We start from the raw sequence: 18,521 nt of genomic DNA on the forward strand, positions 1-18,521 counted from the left end.
AGTTATTGAAAACCACTGAATCTGTGGAAAAATTTTGGAGAATATTTATTTTAGTTGTTGTAATATAAGATGAAGAAGAATATAAAAATGTAACATAATTAATTACATGAAAATGTTATTTTGAGCCAGGTGCTGGTGACTCAGACCTGTAATCCTAGCTCCTCAGGAAGCTAAGATCTGAGTCTAAGGATCACAGTTCAAAGCTATCCAGGGTAAGAAAGCCCATGAGATTCTGATCTACTATTAACTATTAAAAAGTTGAAAATAGAGCTTGTGGCTCCAGTGGTAGTACACTAGCTTTAACAAACCTTGGGTCTGGCACACACACACACACACACACACACACACACACACACACACACACACACACACACACACAACATACGTGGTTTTAAGACTGAGATTTTGTCACTGTAACAGCTGCAGTTGCCTGACCACTCCATTCTTTAAACTGGGCATGAGCTTTCCAGTTCACTGATGGTTCCACCCAGGCTGAGGAACTCCTTGTATTACTGGCTTTGACTCTATAAGCCTTTGTGAAACCAGTATTAAATATGATGTTGCTGCATTATTAGTGTTTCTCAAATATTAGTATATATAGTATTCATCTAGAATATTTTTAAACCCCAGAACTTCTGGGCCAGGCCTGTATATGAATGAAGAAGGTCTTAGATGGTATCCCAAACTTTTCATTTCTAACATGATCCAAGAGGCTGCTGCTACTGATTTAAATAAAATGGCATCATATTATGGCATTCTTATTTCTAGTTGCTTTTCCTTCATAGGAATATTTACTTACATAATAAATAAGCAAGAACTGGTGTCTATTTCTTTACCTGTAAATACCTATATAGCTAAGGCCTGGTTATTGGACTTTTTTGCATGCAAAATGAGGACAATTAATTTGAAACTATACAGTCCCTTACACCTTCAGGCAAAGCAATTTTTGTTGATCTCCCAGAGGGTATTTCAGTTGTCTTTCCACTTTTTACTTGAGTCCCATTTTTGAATTAGCCCTCAAAAATGAACTGAACGGTCATTAGCATTTCAATAGCAATTTCCATCCAAGTTATTTTGAATATACCATCTGGTACCAAATATTAATAACTTTATAGTAACAACAACTGTGGCTGGTGGCTGGGAGGTGATAATAATCATCAATTAGTACTTATGGAGCACATGAGTCCATCTTTTAGACAAAGCAGACTATTGTCAGGTCTCTCGACAAGCAAGGAGCAGAGCTGGTGACATATCTGACATATGGATGAAACTGAATGATTCGTTTAAGATCACAGAGCTCTCAGACATCTGGTTGCCTTTTCAATAATCTTGTATTGCTTTACACTAAAACCATAAATAAATTAATGCATAAAATAATGCCCAAGCATTGCTTGGAGACAGAGCTATGACTAATCCTGCCAAAATAGAACTGTTTCTCCTGCTTCAGATTTTATACCACTTGCTACATACCTGAGCAGGGAAGCTCTATGGCTATCACTCTACCTATGCAATTCTTTCTGCAGATGTGGAGTAGGTACTAGAGACACTGGAGAGGCACATGTTTTAAGGAACTAAATACTTGAGATATCACTAGCTGCTTTTGGGGAAAACAAGGAAGTTGTAAGGATTACTTATCCTATCAGAAGAGTCTCAAAGTAGTGTCTGAGACCTCAGCTTCTGAATTCAGTAGTTGGAAATTAACAAGGCATTCAGGGACAGTGACTGCTGATCTGGATAGCAAACCCAAGAACTCTTTAGAAAATGTAGTAGGGCTGTAGCTAGTTCAAAAGAACTCTTTAGAAAATGTAGTAGGGCTGTAGCTAGTTCAAATGACACTGAATGGTAACAAAGATGTAATTCTACCAAATTAGGTAGGGGAAACTCATCAAATTGATTCTGAGGGGTTAACACTGACTTTACTTCACTTGCTCTAATTGTGAAAGAGGATTTCTACCTTGTAGCACCTAATTTTAATTAGAAGTGTAAAATTTCATTTGCAATTGACAAATAATAATTTGGAAAATTTGTAGGGGAAAAAGTGCTGTTTTTGAGTGTGTTCACAATGTGGCACAATTTAATTGGCTTAATTAAAAATCTATCATCAGAATTATTACTGTGGTGAAAATATTTAAAATCAATGAGTTATGGATATATTACTGAAGCTTATTCCTCCTAAGTGAAAGTTTGATCATGGTGTCCATTTTCTGCATTACCATCTCTTCTAGCTCTCCAAACCATTACTCTACTCTACTAATGTGAATTCAAATTGTTTAGACTGCACATTAACTTAGATGTAGTAATGTCTTTCTATGCTTGGTTTATTTCACTCAGCACTGTGTCCTCTAAGTGGTTTCACAATGCAAATGACATTCCATTCTAAATAATTCTTTAACATAAATATACCACATGAAGTATATATAAAGCATAGTCCAAATCATGACATATAAGAGGCTGTTTACTTGATGTTTCTAGTTCAGTTATTTCTCTGCATTGAATGAAGACTAGCATCTTTTTCTTGCTTTGTCTGGTAAAAGTCAGTGAAGTGAACTGGTGAGTGATCAGTCACAATGTGCCTGGCATTGTTCTTGGCACAGAAAATCCAACAGTAAATACAGCAGTCAAGCCCCTGCTTCAGAGGGACATACCTTCTAAAGAAGAGGTGAGAAAGATGGAAAACACATAAATTAATAATTACACTTATCTCTTTCTCTAAGAACATAAATGATATGATGATGTGGTAGGGAATGGCAAAGAAAAATTATAGAAAGTCTCTTTGAGCTCAAGAGTATCTTGTGGAAAGGCTATAGAAGAGGAATATATTTTAGATTTTTTGAAAGAACAAATGTAGCATAGGAAGGATGTAGTTGTTTAGGGGTGAGAAAGTAAGTAGGGACTAGATCACTTATGATCTCTTAGGCACTACTATATTTTTTCTGTTTTATGAATCTATCATGGGGAGCTTCTGAAAACTTTCAGCCAGAAATCAATATATGTGTTAGAAATTGTTCCAAAAGGAGCTGGGAAGGTGGCTCAGTGGTAGAGTGCTTGCCTTGCATGTATGAGGTCCTGGGTTTGATTCCTCAGCAACACATAAGCAGAAAAAGCCGGAAGAGGCACTGTGGCTCAAGTGGTAGAGTGCTAGCCTTGAGCTGAAGAGCTCAAGGACAGTGCCTAGGTCCATGATTGGAAAAGAAAAAAAAAGAAAAAAAAAAGAAAATGCTCCAAAAGGGGTCATTTGTTGAAAACATATGTGAGGTTAGGGTGAATCATTAGGAATTCTTCCCATTGTTTAGGTAGGTGACTATGTTGGTAAGAAGTAGGAACAATAAGACACATTGAGTATGAAATGGTAGAGAAAGATAAAGCGAAGGTTGTTCTTATCTGTGCAACTGAGTATGGGATGTCGAGTGGAGAATGTAAGCTTGGAGTACATATGCTGAGCAAGGGAGGCAAAAACGACAGTTGCAATTAGTCAACTCTTCCATTGTAGAGCAAAGAAAGCCTTGGATAAAAAAATTAAATCTTTCAGTAAAACATTATTCACACACACTAGAATTTAGGATGGGGAATAATAGGCTGTGTGTTGAAGCCTCTTATATTTGCTGTGAGTCCTGAATATATGAGGATCCCATGTTTGATTTAATATTCTGTTCTCATTATCTGAAAAGCCTTAATTTTTGAATAACAGGTTTACTTATATTTTTATCCTAATATAAGTACCTATTTATATTCTATTAAGTTATAAAGCTTAATCTAAAAAGATACAGGACTTAAATTGTAATACAACACTAGATAGTTGGATTTTGAAAATATTTTTTCTCTCTCTTCCTTTTTTCTTTTATGTCCTGATACTTGGTCTTGAACTTGGGACCTTCCTTCTTGCTTAGCACTTTCATCCAAGATGCTTTCCTACTTGAGCCACAACTCTAGTTTCAACACTTTGCTGATTAATTGGAGATAATGACTCACATGGACTCTTTATTTTCTTTGTTCAAAGAGAATATTATTTTCCAGTATCTTTTTTTAGCTTTACACAATCTAAGAAGTACTAACATTCCTTATGTGTATACAGAACACAACATATTTGCTTGACCATTAACAAATATTTCCTTACATGAAGGAGTCTGTTTCTGATTGGGCAGAACTTTTTCTGCATGTAATGAAACTGTAAGCATGTTTTAATTATTTCTGTTGATTGGATGTATTACTACATAAGATAGGGCATCAGAAAAGCTTTTCACTTGCTTAATATTTTTGTTTATATTAGCCAACAAACAGTTGCTGGAAATAAACTTTATGTTTCACTTTTCAGCCATGTCTGAAAAATGTATTTCACTTTTCCATAGAAATAACAAACCTACAGCCAGCATTATACCTAAAAGTGAAAAGTTAAAATCATTTCCTTTAAAATCAAGCATGAGACAAAGATACCCACTTTCTTTACTCTTCTTCAGTATAGTACTGGAATTCCTAGCAAGGCAAGAGGCAAACATAAAAGGGATTCAAATAGGGAAAGAAGTAAACTCCTCCCTCTTTGCAGATGACATGATCCTGTATTTAAAGAACCCCACAGGCTCCACTCCCAAGTTACTCAAACTGATCCAAAACTTTGGCAAAGTAACAGGGTATGAAAATCAATCCATAGCTTTTATGTTAATCAATAGCTTTTATGTATGCCAACAATGAGAAGAGTGAGGCTGAAATCAGGAAAGCGACTCTTTTTTTCAGTAGCCCCCCACCAAAAAAAATATTCTAGGAATTAACTTAACCAAAGAAGTGAAGGACCTCTATGATGAAAACTTTAAAAACCTGAGTAAGGAAATTAAATATCTAAGGAAGTGGAAAAACCTCCCATGCTCCTGGATTGGGAGTTTTAAAATCCTGAAAATGATAATACTGCCAAAGCTATCTACAAATTCAATGCAATACCTATCAGTATCCAACAACATGCTTTAATGAAATAAAAGAAGCAATCCAAATATTCATATGATATAATAAAATACCCAGAATAACAAAAACAATCCTCAGCAGGAAGAACAGTGCTGGAAGAATACCAATACCAAACTTCAAATAGTATTACAAAGCCATAGTTATAAAAACAGGCTGGTGCTAGCACAAGAACAGACCTGAGGACCAATGGAATAGAACTGAAGACCCAGAAATGAACCCTCAGACCTATGGCCACCTAATCTTTGATAAGGGAGCCAAAAAAACAGGATGGAAGAAAGACAGCCTCTTCAACAAACAGTGATGGCAGACTGACTATACATGTGTAGAAAACTGAAGTTACATCTTAATATATCATTCTGTACCAGAATTAATTCCAAATAGATCAAAAACCTTGAGGTAAAAGCAGATACCCTGAAAATTTTACAGGAAGGAATAGCAGAAACACTATGGCTCCTTGGCATAGGTCAAAACTTTCTTAATAAAGACCCAGAAACACAACAAATCAAAGAAAGGTTGGATAAATGGGATTGCATTAAACTGCAGAGTTGCATGGCAAAAGACATAGCTAGCAAGAGCAATAGAAAGCCCACAGATTGGGAGAAGATTTTCACTAGCCATACAATAGACGAAGGACTCATATCTAAAATATACTTAGAGCTCAAAAAATTAAATTCCCCCAAAACAAAGCCTCAAAGAAACAACCACCCCATTAACAAGTGGGCTAAAGTCTCATGGACTTTCCTGCCCAAGCTGCCTTTGAAACATGATCCTTTGATCTCAGACTCCTAAATAGCTAGGATCACAGGCATAAGCCTCTAGTACTAGGCTTGGATATCAGAATTCTAAGAACAGAATTCAGGAGCACATGCATGCTTGTTTGGATTCTTGATGGATGATAAAAGTAAGTCTCTAGCCAAGTGGAGAAAGCCTGTAAGATAGATGTGAACAAATGAACATCAATTAAAAATGAAATTAGATCTCTGAATTAACGTGAAATTAGAAGCTTCTTATGAGTTTCATGCTCTGAAATTTATTAATATGGATTGCAACATTAAATGAAAAAGTTAAGATCAGGAACTCTTAAAGGATCATACAGGATTTTTTTTTCTTTTCTATACTGGTATTTGAACTAAGGATTTCACGTTTGCTAGACAGATATTTTACCAACTGAGCCAGGCCATGAGCATATTTCTGTTTTCTATTTTAATTAGACTTTTTTTTAATGTGGGTCTGGTAATACGGCACAGGGAGCATCCTTTCAATTGCTGTCTTCCTGCCTGTGGCCACTCAGGTATCTAGAATCACAGATGTGAATGGTCATACCTGGTCTGTTGGTTGAAATAGGGTCTCTCTAACATTTCTTCCTGTGTGGAACTCAAACTGATGTCTTCCCAATCTCTTCCTACTGAGTCCTGACACTATAGGAATGAGCCACTGTATTCAATTACTGACTAGTTCCAACTATGCCAACTTAAAAAATGGATAGAATTGAACTAATGTTTAAAGATGGATAATTGGATATGAAACTATAAGGATCTTTAGTGACTTATAGTTTCTAGAAGGGGGCATTGCTAGAAAGGAATACGGGTTGCTGGCTACATTTTGTTACTTGAGTGGAGCTTTATTGCATCGCTGCTTATGTTTAGGGCACATCTTTAGATGTGTGTTATGTAATTCAGTTGTAAAGTTTAAAAAAGAACAGTGAAGTTACTTTTGCCTATCAGAAATAATGAGAGAATGCCAAACATTCACTTGTCCAGTGATTTAGTTATACAACCTTCTCCATTTACTAAGAGGAACTTTCTACATAGGGATGCTGCTATTAGTCAAAGGAAAAAGACATCAATCTGCATTGTCCTATGCAGATAACATAATCGATTGTATGTAAGAACATTTTCTTTTGGGCACCTTGCTTATGCCTTGCTTAGGGAATGTGAACTTTGGTGGAAGAAGCAGTCACCAACATTAATGATTCCTCAGCGCCATACTTCTTGAGTGTAGCTGCTCAGTGGGAAAGCATCTTCATAGCAGCTCAGCTCTCATGATTGAGTCTCTGAACTTCAGTTTGGATTTGGGTCTCATGACTGAAATCATTATCAGTCTTTCTCTATCAACATCTTACCTACTATGTGACATTGTTTCTGCTATGATGATCTTTTTTTCTTTCCTTCTTTCTGTTTTAATTTGCTTGTAGGTTAAAGCACTCTTTCTTTCCTAGTTTCAAAAAGTCAAAACTTGGTTCATTGATCTGAGACCTTTCTTCTTTTCTAACATAAACACTTAATGCTATATATTTCCCACTAAAGCCCTGCTTTAGCCATATCCACACAAATTTTGATCTATTTGTCTTTTAGTCAATAAAATTTGCTAGTATTGTTTGTGACTCCTCTTTCACTCACATGCAATTCAGAAGTGTATGGCATGATTTTCAAATATTTGAAGATTTTCTAGATATTTTACTTGTAATGATTTTAGCTTAATCTTATCATTTAAGAATAAACTTTGAATCATTTCTTTATAAGGTGTTAGGTTTTATGGCTCAGGCCTGGTCTATTTTGGAAAATAATCAATGTGCACTTGAAAAAGGGATCTTGGCTGTTGAGTGAAGTGTTCTATAAGTGTTAACTAGGTCAAATTGTGTGTTCAAGAGAGTGCGATGTCTTCAAATATAATTTTGGTTTTATCTCTTTCTCCTTTCAATTCTGTCTATGTTTTTTAAAGTGTGGTAAATATATAACTAACAAAACTTGCCAATAAAGCCATCATAAGTATGGAATTGTAAGGACTACATTATCTGACCATCACCACCATCTGCTTACAGAACTAGTTCATCCCCCACCCAACAAAATCCTTCCCCATCAAGAAGTAATTTACCAATTTTTGACTTTCTTTTTTCCAACCCCCTTGTGACTCTTACCATATTTAAATATCCATAGATTCTAGGCATGACATTTAATTAGAAACAGATAATATCTCCCCTTCTCTATTTGGGCTTATTATACCTAGCAGAGTGTTTCCAAGGTTAACAATGTTACAACATGCATCAGAACTTCATTCCTTTTTTTATGTTTCTTTTATTTTGGGGGGGGGGTCCGGTGGTGGGGCCTGAACTCTGGGCCTGGGCGCTGTCACTTAGCTCTTCAGCTCAAGGCTAGTGCTCTACCACTTGAGCCACAGCGCCACTTCCAGCTTTTCTTCTTTTTGCTTATGTGGTGCTGAGGAATTGAACCCAGGGCCTCAGGCATGCAAGGCAAGCGCTCTACCTCTGACCCACCTTCCCAGCCCCCTTCATTCCTTTTTTTGATACTTAAATAATATTTCGTTTTGTGTATGTTCATGTCTCTGTGTGTTTCATTTTATCCATCTATTGATGGAAAACATGATTTTTTTAGTCTGTGGCTATCATAATGCTTTAATGAATATTGGTTTCACTTTTGTTTTCAATGGGTTTAAGTATGTAAACAGGAGGAATTTTGTTTGTTTGTGTTTTCCCTCCAGCTTTTTGAGGAACCATGGAACTGTTGTCCAATTAAGTTGTACTTTTTCATATTCTCACCGACAATGTATAATGATTCTATTTTTTCCTATATCCTTACCAACACTTCTTCCTTTTTGTCCTAGTAACCATGAAAGAGTAACTCATTGTAATTTTGACTCAAATTTCTGATTACTAAAAATGTCAGTAATCTTAGTGTGTGATTACTGGCTATTAGTAATTTTTATGAGAAATGCCTATTCAGGACCATTATTCAATTTTAAATTAGTTTGTTTGGCTTGCTATTCTTGATGTTCAGTTCTTATCAGATATTTAATTTGCAGATATTTTCTCAAATTGCCTTTTCACTTTCTTGGTAATCTTCTTTGATACATGGAAGTTTTGGATTTTGAAGAAATGCAATTTATTTATTTTTGTTGTTGTTGCCTATGTTTCCATTGTCTTATCCAAGAGTTCATTGCCAAATGTAAGGTTTTGAATATTTACCCTTACATTCTTTTCAGAGTTCTATGTGTGTCATTGGTCCATTTTGAATAAGTATGTTGTTTTCCTGAAAACCATTTAAATATGTGTTGAATTCTTACACCTCAAGAGGAAAAGAAACAGTCTTCACTTATTAATAGGTGGTATATCAAGGTCTTTGAGTCTATGTTTTGAAGCATATGTAGACAGAAGCAAATATCAAAACCAGTTCATATTGGGGAGTGACAGATACTTAAGGTAGACTTAAGACAGAGGTATCTAAGGTGGTTGCTGAAACTTTCATGATCCAATTTTTGCCTTGATATGTGAAGAAAAGGGTGGATACATGTCATTTCCTACGGTCATGAGAAGACCATTAATTTAGTGAATATGTAATGAAATGCTTGATTATTTTCCCCTAGCCATCTGGAAAGGTCTTGGCCAGTCAGCCACATCTAGAAATGAATGTTCAAGTTTTAGGATTTTGTTGAATATTTCAAACATAACCCAATTCAGGAAAAGCAAATACCTTCACTTCTAAAGGGACCTTGCTGCACATATGCCTAGAATTCACAGCTGCAAAGCTGTGCTACCACAATAAGGCTGATTGCACACTCATAATGACCAGGGGCTGCAAAATAAGTAAATAAATAAATAAGCCCCATTGAAAAATGCCTTTAAATGTTTCCCATTTAGGAAATTGTTCAAATTTGCTTAGTCTATGCAAGGAAAAAAATGCAGACAATTAAGCTTTTATGGCTATATATCTGATATTGGAGTGGCTTATAAAAATTGTAGGATGTCTAGGGGAATAGAAATGATTGTGATTGATTCTGAAGTCTGTTTGATCTTTAGTTCATTTTACCAGAAGAAATGAAAGACAAAGGAGAGAATTACCTTTCCTATGGGTCAGGTACTGGACTGAGTAGTTTTGATCTGTTATGTTTTCTCTCAAACAACCCTCAGTGGCAAAAACTACACTACATGCGCTGCTGAACAATTGGTTCAGAGAGACTAAGTAACTTGCCTGAGGTGACACAGAGTAAATTTCCTAGATAGGGTTTGAACTCATGGCTCTGTGGCTGCAAAGTCATAGTTCTTTCCAGTATATTAAAATGTCTCTTAGGCTGGGAAGGTGGCTCAGTGGTAGAGCGCTTGCCTCACATGCCTGCAGCCCTGGGTTCTATTCCTCAGCACCACATAAGCAAAAAGAAAAAAGCCAGAAGTGGCACTGTGGCTCAAGTGGTAGAGCGCTAGCCTTGAGCTGAAGAGCTGAGGGACAGCGCTCAGGCCCAGAGTTCAGGCCCCACAACCGGACCAAACCCCCCCCCCCCCAAAAAAAAAGCCTCTCCAGACTTGTTTGTCCTCTGTTACTTCTTAGCTTCTTGCTCTGTGGAGTCTCCATTAGCCCTGAGGTTTATCCTTCTCTGGCTCTGTGAACTCCCCCAGGAAGAGAAGTACCAGAATGGCCTAGGTTTACCTTCCTAGGAAATAATTATAGCTATTCCACAAACGTCCAAGCTGTTCAGTTCCATGAAAGATCCAGTTCTTTCTACCTCTCAGGATTCAGCTGCAGAGACATGTGGTAATGATACTGTGTTCAAGGACCATGTGTACAACCTGAGACTCAAGGGCCATTAATATATTTAAGGTAAACTTTGACCAACTAGGAGAGAAAATGTAGCCATTGACCCTGTAGATGCATTCCTTTGCCCTTTCTTCCTATTGGATCATTCTACAGCATGTAGCTGCATTAGCCTGTATTGATACCACATAGTCGGCTGTGTTTCTTCATATAGACTACTCACAATGTACCTCTTTGTACTTGCCTTCCTTCTTGTCTGCTTCAAGTTTTACCCCTCACCCCTGGCTGCCTTAGGACTTATTTCCCAATGAAACATTAGCCCCAGGCTCGATTTACTAGGAATTATTAAGACACTGGAATGTTTGCAAAGATTTCTTCCAATTCCTATCTTCCTGCTTCTTCACCAAACTTTTTTTTTTTGAAATTGCCAGTTATCTCCTGATCACCGTATTGAACATTGTTCAATCATTATTTTGTCCGAATTCTACAGTCAACCATTTCTTCCTAGTGTGTCATAACATGTATTCCTGGTTGTCTTCTCTTCCAGTTAATGCTTTTTTTAGTCAATCATATGCTCTATTTCTCTAACAGTATAAATCTTAGAATTTGGTAGAATTTTTTTTCTTTTGGCTCTTTTGAGGTATTTTAATCTGTATTAAGTATTTTATTGACTTCTTGTTTTATTATGTATTGATCATGTGCTACAGACTGAATCTATTTATTTAGCACACATATTTCTCTCTCAAATGTTGAATCCAGGGTTTCTACATCCACTGGAATACCCTATAAACACGTGACATTTGTCATGCTTAAAATAAAACTTACATCTCCTAGACTGTGTCTGTGTTCAAAATCTTTCATTTGTGCTTCAAATTCTTACTTTCCACCCTTAAGTACTGTGCTTTGTGCTCAGGGAGTTAGATTTACATTGACTACCACAAAAGGCTTCCTTGTTCGCCTGTGTCTGGTTGAATCCAGCCATTTGTCAAACATTGCCTAGACATCAGAAAGAGGAAGGAGACTGAAATGTAGATACTTATTGCTTTTGCATAATCTCTAAAGGGTCAAAATGAACTGGCTATGTCCCTTGACATGGGGACACAGCTCTTGTTCATTAGCCTTTTCTGCACAAATATTTTGGTCTTTTTTCATCAACATTATATAGATTCTGTCATATTGTATTAAACTATTACCTTCTCCATCTCTCCCCCAAAATTCCTATGTCTTCAGCTGTTTCATTTCCTTATCCTTAATGTCTAGACTCAGTATTAGACTTAGCCTCCAATGAAGCCTGCAAATAAGTTACTTACAAGCAAACCTCCAAAAAAGTAAGAGTGAAAATAGAAAAAGGCAACACAAGTAAAATAAAATCAATACAACAAATATTATCAATGTATTTTCTTTTCACTTCCTACTTTCCTACTTAAAAATAATTGACATTAACATTCTTTGATGTTTATTCTAAGCAAGGATTAAAAAAATAACAACAGCAAACCACAGTAACAAAACAAAGAAAAAAAATCACAAGTTATTCTCCTCTCAGCGCCTACATTTTACTTAAAAACAAATGAAAATGACATTTTTCATATTCATTCTAAACAAAGAGATGAGTGGCTATTTCCAAGGTTGACTTAAATGTCATTCAGAGTTCTCTCTGCAGGTGTTGAACTAGCCTGCCCTAAGGCTTTGTTTTTAAAAGATTATGGAAATTTGTGTGTGTGTGTATGTATGTGTGTGTGTGTGTGTGTGCACGCGCGCGCGCAAGACTGACAACAGAATACTGCAGAGTTCATTCTAGAACTAAAGTAAAAAGTAGAAGCTAGGCATTTGATGGCTTTTGCCTATAATCCTAGCTACTCGGAGGCTGAGATATGAGGATTGCAGTTCAAAGCCAGCCAGGGTAAAACATCCCTTTGTGACTTTTATCTGCAATTAACCACTCAGAAACTGGAAGTTGAGCCATGGCTCAATTGGTAGAGCACTAGCCTTGAGCACAAATAGACTCAAGGACAGCACCCAGGCTTTGAGTTCAACCCCACAATCACCATCAACCACAACAAAAAGTGGGAATCCTACCAAGGCAGGTCGTTTTCTTATGTTTTAGTGGGTTACAGATCGTCTTGCCACTTAAATTAATACTGTCCTTGTGGTAGAACTGTTACCTACAATGCTAAGTATACCATTTGCTACAAAGCACCAAAGAATTATATCTATCAATATAACTGGAAAGTACTGATATGAGGAAACAAAGTCTTCTGCAAAATGAACATTGATACAATCACTAAACTAAGATTAGGATAAGTGAGCTTGTCACTCATACAAGTATCTTCCTATGTTAATTGTTTCTCTAAATCCATTAAGTTTCCTTCTTAGAGAACTTCAATTCTGACAATTTATCAATGAGATAAAAGAAGTAATATCACTGGCAATAAGTGCATTGACTTCCATTTTATTAATTTTTGATACATCATATGCTATTTTTTTTTTTTTTTTGGTCCAGTCGTGGGGCCTGAAACTCTGGGCCTGGGTGCTGTCCCTCAGCTCTTCAGCTCAAGGCTAGCGCTCTACCTCTTGAGCCACAGTGCCACTTCTGGCTTTTTTCTTTTTGCTTATGTGGTGCTGAGGAATCGAACCCATGGCCTCATGCATGCAAGGCAAGTGCTCTACCACTGAGCCACCTTCTCAGTCCCATCATATGCTATTTTTTGATGCAAGTAAATATTAGTGAAAAAGAGGCATGTTTTCATACCACATACTTTGTTTTTGTTCAGGGCCTGGGCACTATCCCTAAGCCTCTTTGTGCTCAAGGTTAGTGCTCTACCACTTCAGCCACAAGGCCACTTCCAGCTTTTTTTGAGTAGTTTATTGGAGATAAGAAGCTCACTGACTTTCCTGCTCAGGCTGGTTTCAAACTGTTATTCCCAGATTTCAGCCTCAAGAGTAAATAGGATTATAGGCATGAGCCACTGGTACCTGGCTACCACATTTGTATTAATATCTCTGATATTAATTTTAATTTGCCTTAGACTTTCCAATTTTTCTAGCCATTATTTCCTCAAATCTACCTCTGTCTTATAGGAATAATTTCTTAGTGCTTGTGTGCAAACTCTTTTGTTATATCATGGAAGCATATATGAACATTTCTTTTATTTTCTTTTATTTTTTTTTGGGTCCGGTCTTGGGGCCTGAACTCTGGGCCTGGGCGCTGTCCCTCAGCTCTTCAGCTCAAGGCTAGTGCTCTACCACTTGAGCCACAGTACCACTTCTGGTTTTTTTCTTTTTGCTTATGTGGTGCTGAGGAATCGAACCCAGGGCCTCAGGCATGCAAGGCAAGCGCTCTACCACTGAGCCACCTTCCCAGCCCGAACATTTCTTTTATATTGGATGACCCCACAAATATACTTTGTGAGATAATATAAAGACTTGAGTCCCACATCACTATGACATAATGATTGGTCAATAAAGGATACTTGTGAAATCTGATCTTCTGAATTATTGTTATCAGGATAAAAATATGAGGAAATGGATAGAGGTAACTATTAATATTTGGGGCATAGTACTTGGGTATAGCTCTGAATAGACATAAAATGCTCTAAACTTGAATAATTTAAATAGTGGAGTCCATGAAGAATTAGAAGGTTCAGAAAAATGCCAATGTAACTTATGCAATGATAAACACTTGCTTTGAATTTAGACAAAAGAACATATTACAGGCCTATTATGTTCAGACCTACTCATTCATTTTTTTGAAGAAACATACTGTAAATAACTGATATGTCAAATGTGGTGGGCTGAATGTTAATTATTCTGCTCACATGTAGAAATGTAATCACAATGTGATAGTGTTTGGAGTAGCTGGTGGGTCCTATGCGAGGTGATTGGCTTCTATAGTGCAGCTTCTAGGTGTAAATCATTGCCCGAACCAAGCAAGAAGTTGACAAACTCAAATTTGGAAGAGGGCATTCACCAGAATCTGATCATGACAGCACATGGTCAAGAACTGGGAGAAATAAATCACTTTTGTTTATGAGACAACTGGCCAATTTTTTAATAGTAGCTCAAACTAAGACAACACAGACACAAAGGTTATGCAGTAATAGTGAAAAAGAGATTTGATTTCCTTGCCCAGAAAAATCCTGACATACTACTTAAGGGGGTAACTAGTGGAAGAAGCACAGAACGTCTGGTTCCCCCTCAAAATGGTATGGCACAGTGAAATGATTGGCAAAACAATATAGAGAAGAAGGTAGCGAAGCATAGGAATATACAGAAATAAATGCTTTGTTGAACACCAAAAAAGTCATAAAAATTGAACCAGAATTTAAAGAAAAAATTTTGGTTTTAGTGTGGACAAGTTCTGGAGTTCTCCAGAGTCTGCAGATGTATATAATATTTGAGGATTTGTTAGAGGTCATAAATAAGAATACATATTCCTTGCTGTTGGGTAGGATCAGGCGAGGGGCAGACAGTGAAGTGGTGATATTTATTTATTTATTATTTATTTAAACGGGAGGAGCAGGTACCAGTGTTGTTGACTTTGTGAATGACTATGCAATCAAACATGAGTATGGAATATTACTGATTTCATTGACTTAATGAGATATTCATGAGTTAGTAGATGATAGATGAAAGTCATTTAAGTGTCAATGAAAAAAAGAGATGTGTGTTGATAATCAATTGATGAATAAAATATTTTATTTATGTATTTTTTCTTCTTTTTTTTAAATTAAATTAAATTTTTTTTTGTGAACATACTGTACAGAGGGGTTACAATTACATGGGCAGGATAATGCGTACATTTCTTATCAAGCATTGCAGCCTCCTCCTTTGTTTACCCTTCACATCCCTTCCCAGCCTCCCCCCCCCACCCAATCATCCTCTCTTCTTCCTCCCCTTCCCCCCACCCCCACACCAACATTGTAAAGCTCGTTTTCGACATGACAACTTGTACTTCTCATTGTTGCAACAGTTCACCTGTATCCTTAAATGACTTGTTTTTCCCCATCTCCTCCACAAGTTATACTGACATCAAATATAGTGAAATCAGGGGTTATACTGTGGGGGGAGGGACATACAAAGCAACAAAGAGATAATCTTATAAATGCGTTAGAAACAAATGCATGGAAGAAAAAAACATTAGAATACATATCTAAGGGTTCATTTTCCTAACATCACATTATCTGACCTTTTCCGCTTGACTTATACATATACTAGATATTGCAAATAAGGGAAACCATGGGACCTATGTTTCTTTGGGCCTGGCTTACTTCACTTAATATAATTTTTTCCAAGTTTTTCCATTTCCTAACAAATAGGGCAATGTCATTCTTTCTGATGGAGGCATAGAATTCCATTGTGTATATATACCACATTTTCTTGATCCATTCATCTACTGAGGGACATCTGGGTTGGTTCCATATCTTAGCTATGGTAAATAATGCTGCAATAAACATAGTTGTGCTGGTAGCTTTAGTGTGGCCTTGTTTGTAAACATTTGGGTAAATGCCCAAAAGTGGGATTGCTGGGTCAAAGGGGAGCTCTATGTGAAGTCTTTTGAGGAACCTCCATACTGCTTGATGAATAAAATATTTTAAAATATTCTTCTAAACCTATTTAGATTTCTGAATTTATTATTTCACTTGTCTTTTATTCTTTAGTTATATTTGTTAATATTGTGCCTGAGATCAACCACAATTAATGACAATTTAGTCAAATAGGATACATCCTTTTTTTTTTGGTCAGTCATGGTGTTTGAACTCTAGGCCTAGGCTAGTTCCTGAGCTCTTCAGCTCAATTGGCCCTCTACCACTTGAACCACAGTGCCACTTCCTATTTTCTGTTGATTATTGGAGATAAGAGTCTCAGGACTCCTTCCTGACCTGGCTGGCTTTGAACCATGATCCTCAGAACTCAGCCTCCTAAGTAGTTGTGATTATAGGCATGAGCCACCAGCACCTGGCTAATACCATAATTTTACCACAGAGTATGATATCGACAAAGATGGAGAGAAGAATGTTGTTGGTCGGATCAAAATGTAATTTTGGACTTGGTATTGTTTTTGAAGTACCTTCCTTAGGCATACTCACTGTTTACGTGAAGAGAATTCTTTCACTGGATAACTACATGGCTCCTCCAGTTTTTATTCCTACCTGGTTTTGGAATGCTTAGTATAAATTTTCTAAAGAAGTCTATTTACTGTCCTAATGTCATTTTATGAAAGAAGGTGAGTTTGTATTTTCTAGTACATTGCCTTTTGTACTTCATGTAGAGGCCCAAATCCCCTGTGACTATATTCTGCAATCTCCCCAGTGACATGGTTTAAAATATGTTCACCTCTTTCTTATCCTTTGATTTTTGTACCAAATTGTCTTTTTCAGACTACTTCTTATTTCTGATTTTCTGGGTTTTTTTGTTGTTGTTGTTGCTGTTTTTCCAGTCCTGGGGCTTAAACTCTGGGCCTAGGCTCTGTCCCTGGGATCCTTTTGCTCAAAGCTAGTGCTTTCCTACTTGACCATAGCTCTACTTTTAGCTTTTTCTGTGATCCAGTGAAGATAAGAGTCTCCTTGACTTTCCTGCCTAGGCTGGATTTGAACTGCGATCCCAAATCTCAGCCTCCTGAGTATTTGAGTAGCTAGGATTACAGCTGTGAGTCACCACCCTGCCTTGTTTCTGTTTTGCTAAATATTATTAAAATAGACTTGACTATTTTAGGACTACATGTATGAGCCATGAATTTAGTTAAGCTTGGGTCAATTCCATTGAATATCTGTCTAATTTATTATTTTTACTTACTTGGCAAATCACTAAATTTAATTCACAATCAGACCATTTTTATATACATATTTTTATGAATATATATACATATATATAGTTACATTCTTTTTTTTTTATCAGGTAAGGGGTAGGTTTATTCAGTAGACCTGGTGGGACCAGGCAAGGTTGGCACTCCATGTGGCTGGGAAAGGCCTGGGCATGAGAGAGAGAGCTGAGAAAGAGAGAGGAAAGATGAGAGAGAGAGAGAGAGGAGAGAGAGAGAGGAGAGAGAGAGAGAGAAGAGAGAGAGAAGAGAGAGAGGAGAGAGGAGGGAGAGAGAGAGAGAGAGAGAGAGAGAGAGAGAGAGAGAGAGAGAGAGCCACATTCATTTTTTTTAAAGTCTGCTATTCAATCCACACTCAATCTATCAAGAATAGACAGGCAAATATGACATGCTTTTGCTTCTGAAGAAGTTAAACTCTACTGGCATGTTGATTTTACTGGCTAGCACTTATTGGCCAATAATAAGGCTAATAGTTTTAACATTATTTATGTGCTATTCATTAAATTATATTATATATCTCATTTAATATTTACCACAACACAATATTTACCTTACACACAATATTTACCTTATAAGACATTAATTACAGATCTGTGTTAACTCATCCTAAATCTCACAATTCATGAGTAGGAGGATTTAAAGTAGGTATTGAACATACCAACTCCTAGAATGGTGAACTTCCTTCCAAATGCTTCTGCAGACAGGCCATACATATGTGTAATCTTCCAGTACAAAACACAGCTATTTAGAGTTTTTACATGAATGTTGAACCTGGCAAGAAACAAATGAATTTACAGAGTATTGTGTCTAAGGACAGTCAATTTGAAATTACACATTTTCTAAGGAATATTTTCAGTAAACAAACTAGAAATAGAGAGCTAAGAACATGTCACATTTCTTTTTTTTTATTGATTTAGCTATAGAGATGTAGCATTATAAATATAAATGATTAGAAGAACACTTTCCCTGAAGTCTTTAAGCTCAAAACCCAATTGCCTAATGCTTCAATTTCTCAAAAAAATAGATGGAGTAAATTAACCTCACTAGAACTAATATGTAAAAGTAATTCTGGGTCAAGGTAGATGCATGATTTTCCCTCTCCTGCTATTCTCATTTGTTCTCCTCTTAGCACCTTGTATTCCTAATACAGGGTCTATAGCCCTAAACACTATTGTTTTGGCATTTATATAAAAGATTGAAATAAGTAAACC

This window comes from Dipodomys spectabilis, unplaced genomic scaffold, assembly GCF_019054845.1.
Source record: "Dipodomys spectabilis isolate Male_0828 unplaced genomic scaffold, ASM1905484v1 ptg000256l, whole genome shotgun sequence".
Taxonomy (NCBI): Eukaryota; Metazoa; Chordata; class Mammalia; order Rodentia; family Heteromyidae; genus Dipodomys; species Dipodomys spectabilis.